Source organism: Mandrillus leucophaeus, unplaced genomic scaffold, assembly GCF_000951045.1.
Source record: "Mandrillus leucophaeus isolate KB7577 unplaced genomic scaffold, Mleu.le_1.0 Scaffold113, whole genome shotgun sequence".
In the NCBI taxonomy this organism is placed as follows: Eukaryota; Metazoa; Chordata; class Mammalia; order Primates; family Cercopithecidae; genus Mandrillus; species Mandrillus leucophaeus.
This window is the reverse complement of record NW_012099543.1, coordinates 5,527,084-5,532,644: the sequence shown is the minus strand read 5'-3', so window position 1 is coordinate 5,532,644 and position 5,561 is coordinate 5,527,084. Positions and strand designations below refer to the sequence as shown.

The following is a 5,561-nucleotide window of genomic DNA, read 5'->3' as shown; positions in this document are numbered from 1 at the left end:
ATGCGGGCTCTTTTTTTGGTTCCATATGAACTTTAAAGTAGTTTTTTCCAATTCTGTGAAGAAAGTCATTGGTAGCTTGATGGGGATGGCATTGAATCTATAAATTACCTTGGGCAGTATGGCCATTTTCACGGAAATTGGTGTTATTTTTAAATATTGTGTATGGATGAGGACACCGAAGTTTAGAGGAACTAACTTAACATTACAAGTCTCATGGACAATTACATAAATATGAAGGATGGGGCTGGGGTTTAAGGTGAGGCTTTCTGATTTGGAATCCCATGCTCTTAATCATATATAGTACATACCCTCTCTTCACACTAGGAGACCTATAGGTACCTGTCTGAGTGTGTTGCAGTGTGTTGCGGAGTTTGGATGCATAGCTACTTAAATTTCTTTTTCAGATAGATCAACTTTCTTTTTCAAATTCATTATTTTCCTGATTTTTTTCTTGGCTAATTTTTGTTGTCTAAGTGTAACATTTCTATTATTTTAGTGAGTTACATGTGATCAAAAAGGGGATAATCTGATTGAGTGTACTAAGACTTTAAATTGCATCCACTTCTATCATCAGGCATCACTAGAAAATTAAAATTTCCCAGAAACTATCTCTCTAATGAACAGGCAGACTCTTTACTGCTTAGAATCATCATACTGTTATCAGCTGAGCACTCTGAAAGCTGAATGTGTTAATATATCAGCTCTATTCTGTATCAGCTTACATTTTGTGTGGTGATTATTTTATTAAAAATATTCAATGATGAAAAAAATTTGGACAGATCACAGCTTTAACTAAAACAAAATGAGCTCCTTGTCATACCAGTTTTCTCTTTTGCCTTCAGCAACATGTAGTATGTTTTCTCAAATTTCACCAGTGAAAACAGATTTCTTGTTTTCTTTGTTAGGTATTTTGTTGTTTTTCTTGTTGTTGTTTTTGTAGTATTATTTGCTATTTTATATCTGGTCCACATGTAATTTCTTGAATTTACTAGACTTTAAGTTTTTCAAGGCATGAAGAATGTGGCTCACTGTGTACAATGTAAAGGATATAAAGTATAAAGAAATACTCAGAATTGTTTACCATATTTACCTTTCTTGTCATATGATAAAAAGAGTAGTAGTTAGAGACCTTTTAAGTGTGAAGGGTGTTCCCTCCATTTGGGCCACTTTGGACGTGACATCATCCTTATCCGTTTCCACAATGCCAAGGTAGTGTCTGGCCATCTCTGTGTAATTAATGCTAACAATTAATTAAAACTATGGTTTTTAGTGCACATACTCATTACCTAATTTTGCTCAGTTAGGCATTTTCCTGTCTTATATTACTTCTTGCTTTTTGTGTATTCATTTGTTGACTTCCCAAATAAAGTAACATCTTTGAAAACAGATTGAATTGTCCTCAGTATGTCTAACATATATCGGCATGTATTTAAATAATACTTTTAATTTAATCGAAAGGGATTCATGTAAAAAGTAGTAAGTAGTATTACTGAATGTTAAAATACTTTTAAATATTGGAGTGCAACTGAGTTAAGTTAGTGGTAAATAAGCTGAACTGGTCCCAGACTATTAAATTTTATCAGATGATCCTAAATGTTGGAGTAGTATTACATTTCAAATCTCTTTCAATAATAATAATAGCAATAATATTAGTAACAATATGTATTTGTTATGCACTTACTATATGCTGGGCATAGTCCTAAGGGCTTTGCATATGATAGCTCAGTCATCTTACAACAATCTTATAAATAGACACTTTTATTATCCCCATTTTACAGATGAGAAAACTGAGACATGTAGAGGTTAAGTAATTTGCCTAGCATTATATAACACTTAAGTGGATAGAGCTTAGATTTGACTTCCTGGCAAACTGACCCCACAGTCCTTGCTCTTAACTGTTGAACTGTAATGCCTTGTTTTGGTTTATTGTTGTGTATGTAAACTTGATAAGGCAAACTCCATTTATTTCATTTCTATAAAAATATAAACATGCTTTTTGTTATCTTAGATTTTTAAAATACCAAAAATAAGTTTAAAAAGAAAGTCACTTTTTAACATTTCTGCCAGTTGTTAAAGGAAAAAGCCATGAAAATACATATACTAGCAGTTGAGGTCTGCCAAAAAAAACATTGTTAGAACTGTACCATTTCCATTTCATACTAGTCTTTTACTGAGTTGAGGAAGAAAGTTTTGGTCAACCTCCAGTAGGAGGCTTGCTCTTCTCCTTAGCCAGGACTAAGCTAATTAACTAGGTTATTGTTTAAAAAGACAAGCTGGATGACCAGGTAACTCTATGGACTCCTGTCCATGTCTACCATGTTTAGAAAGAGTAGAGTTGTATCATCATGAGTCAAAGATTTTTCTTAGTAAAAATTATTTTGTTGAGAAAGGAATATGACTATGGAGTGAAATGGAAATGGCCCTTAACTGGAACCTTTCAAAGGTTGGCCATGATTTATAGAGATAGTGTTGATTTAGTGGTTCAGCTCACTTAATTGAACTCTATAAAAACTTCAAACTCAAACTTGCAGATATGGATGTGGATTCCACAGAAATTCAGCTGAGATGGGCATCATAGCCAAGATTCTGGATGAAAGTAACAACTTTGGAGGAGATCTTTAGGATATTTATTTCTTGAATTCTTGAGAAGAAAGACAATGTTAAACAAAAACAAATTTCTGATTTTATTATCAATTCTGGGGTTAAAATTCTGAGCAAATGCTTCAAGGGAAGGACTATTCCTGTTCCTAAGTGGGACAGAAGTCCTATTGAAATGGCAGCACTTGGTTCAGGAGTTGCCCCAGATGCATCTATTTGACGCAGTGGCTCCTAGTGAATGAATGCTGGTTTATTCCTATAATTTTGTGCTTCGTGTCTCCTGGTCCACGTTGAAATGTACTTTATGGATTCATGGCTCACTGTGTCTGTTCTAGGGGAAATCTCAAGTTTGAGGATAGAAAGAGGTTTGATAAGATGTACCCTCAAGAACAAAGAAAGTATTGCTGAAGAATATCATTAAAGAAAGGGACTCAAGACAATAAAACTGAAGTAATTTTTAAAGAGTTCTTAAGCATCTACAATCAGACCCTAAGTCTATGATTTTTGGTATCCTATAGGTTTTTACAGAATCAAATTGTTTTCCTGAATTAAATTTGCAGGAAAAGGGAAAGGCCTGTGTGTTTGTGTTTAGAGACTGCAAGTTGCTGGGTAATTTGTCCTCCTCTCTAGTCAGTCTTACAGACCGGAATCTCCAAGGGAGAAGCGATTTAGGAGCAATCTGATGTAGAAGAGAGTAAAAGGCTCAATACCAGGGAGTCCAGGAGGGAGACAGACATTGAAGGAGGGTACAGGGAACTGACTTGGGCCTGGTGGTGGGGGTGTCTTTAATAGCCAGGAAATCAGAGAAAATAGGAATAATTCCTCAATCAAAGAGTTTCCATAAAGATTGCATGAAATTATGTGTAGAAAATTATAGCAGTGCTTGGCACGATTCTAGTACTTTATAAAGAGTAGTTGGATTGACTGGGTGCGGGGGCTCACAACTGTAATCCCAGAACTTTGGGAGGCCGAGGTGGGTGGATCACTTAAGCTCAGGAGTTTGAGACCAGCCTAGGCAACATGGCGAAACCCCATCTCTAAAAAAATACAAAAATGAGCTGGGTGTGGCGGTGCGTGCCTGTAATCCCAGCTACTCAGGTGGCTGAGTTGGGAGGATTGCTTGAGCCCGGGAGGCGGAGGATGCAGTGAGCTGAGATCGCACACCACTGCACTCCAGCCTCAGCAACAGAGTGAGACTCAGTCTCAAAAACAAACAAACAAACAAAAAAAAACACAAAGAAAAAATACTTGAATCTAACCAACTTTTTGGTCAGATATTTTACCAAAGAAAAATACAAAATTCTCTGGTGTATGGTGCCGGTGACCTGGAATACTTCCTTCACATACCCCCATCCACTACACTTGGCTAACTCCCACTCTTCCTTTATGGCTACTGAAATATGAGTTAGAGCCCCTTCTTCTGGTCTCCGTGATGCACCTTTCTCATTGTCCTCCAAGCATTTATCACATGGTGTTGGAATAGCTTGCTTTCTTGTCTCTATTTCCCCACTAGACCAAATCAGTTCAGTAAGATTGTATTGGGTTCCTAGCATGGGGGCATGATGCCAGGCTCTGTGGGGCACTGAAGGTCAAAGGTGTTGTTTTAGTAGGGGTTTAAAGAATGCCTGTGGAATTAATGAGTTGAGAAAATGCAAAATGGCAAAAGGTACTGTGATTTCAGTAAACATGAAATCATGTTTAAAGATGTCTGTTATGTGTCTGTTTTTAGAAATAATAGTACATACGTAAGACAGTGTTCAGACTATAGATGATGTTTGCTATAGATTTTGAAATAGAGATGCCAGATTGAAAGTAATCAAGAACTAATCCAGAACTTTTTTCTCTCGCCAACCTTCTCCTTTGGTTTCTCCCCTTCGCTAGTAAATGCTGCCATCTAATATTTATTTGTCTAAAAGCATATTCTTAGGGGATTTCTGATTTGCTGTAAATTTAAAGACAAAAGAATTTATACTCACAATGGAAAGAACTAATACTCTTAAAAGGTTTCAAGCCTGTGATGGGGAAAGGGATCCTGGATTTGACGAGTAGCAAGGTTAGTTTGTGTAAAAGGTCTCTCACCATCCTGCTCCAACAAAACGGCCATAATGTTGACCCAGGTCGCCTTTCCCAGGAACTCCTGTTGCAACTTTTCTTTCTATGCCATGTGATTTCTTCTCATCTCATATACCCGGAAACCCCCGACCCCACTTTTTTTAAAATCCCATTCCTACCCCATTTATCTTCTTGCTAGCCAGACAAATAGCTCTGACGAGTGTTGTATGTCATATTTAATGTTTGGGCAATGCCAAGAATTTTCAGCTTTTTGGTTTTAATCCCCTTGAAATTATAAATGCGTATTAATACAAATAATATACTTAAAGTGTGAGGAATGTAAATTGTATAAGAAAGAGCTGTTTTGTTTTTGGTTTACCATATTATTTTACAACTGGAAAGATGTTGTAAATCCCTTAGATAGTATACATGAAGCTCTTGGAACACGTCAGCATTAGAATACTATGCACTTTTAAGATGTGGTGGCTATAAATTTCTAGATCTCATATTCTCCCAGGAATGAAATATGTGTCATATAGGTGATTAATCCTAGAAAAACTGTCACAGTAGAAGGATGGGTGCTACTGCCTTTTGACAAAATGAAGCACCTGTCAGAACAACGGCCACCACTATTTAGAAAGAGCAGGGTCCACGTATGATTTCTAAGAGCAGTCTTGGAGTCCCTCATGAAAAAATTACTCTGGAGACTTAAACTCTTTGGTTTTCTCAGGAAAAAAGTCAGTAAGTCTGTAGTCAGCCTAGTTTCTTCCAGGAAATTTGCAATGTTGAGTTCTCTGCAGAAGAGAACACTCAACTAGGTACAGGCCTTTCCTGGACTGGTTGTTTATGGACCGCGAGGCATTGTGAGGTTGGCTGATTTCTTTTCTTTCCTTTTTTCTCCCTCCCTCCCT

General features: G+C 36.9%; 1 protein-coding gene across 2 annotated transcripts in view; it reads left to right on the top strand.

Annotated features, from left to right (window-relative positions):
- Window positions 1-5,561, top strand: part of MORC1 (MORC family CW-type zinc finger 1) — a 162,145-nt gene that overhangs the window by 142,863 nt on the left and 13,721 nt on the right. The window lies entirely within an intron of this gene.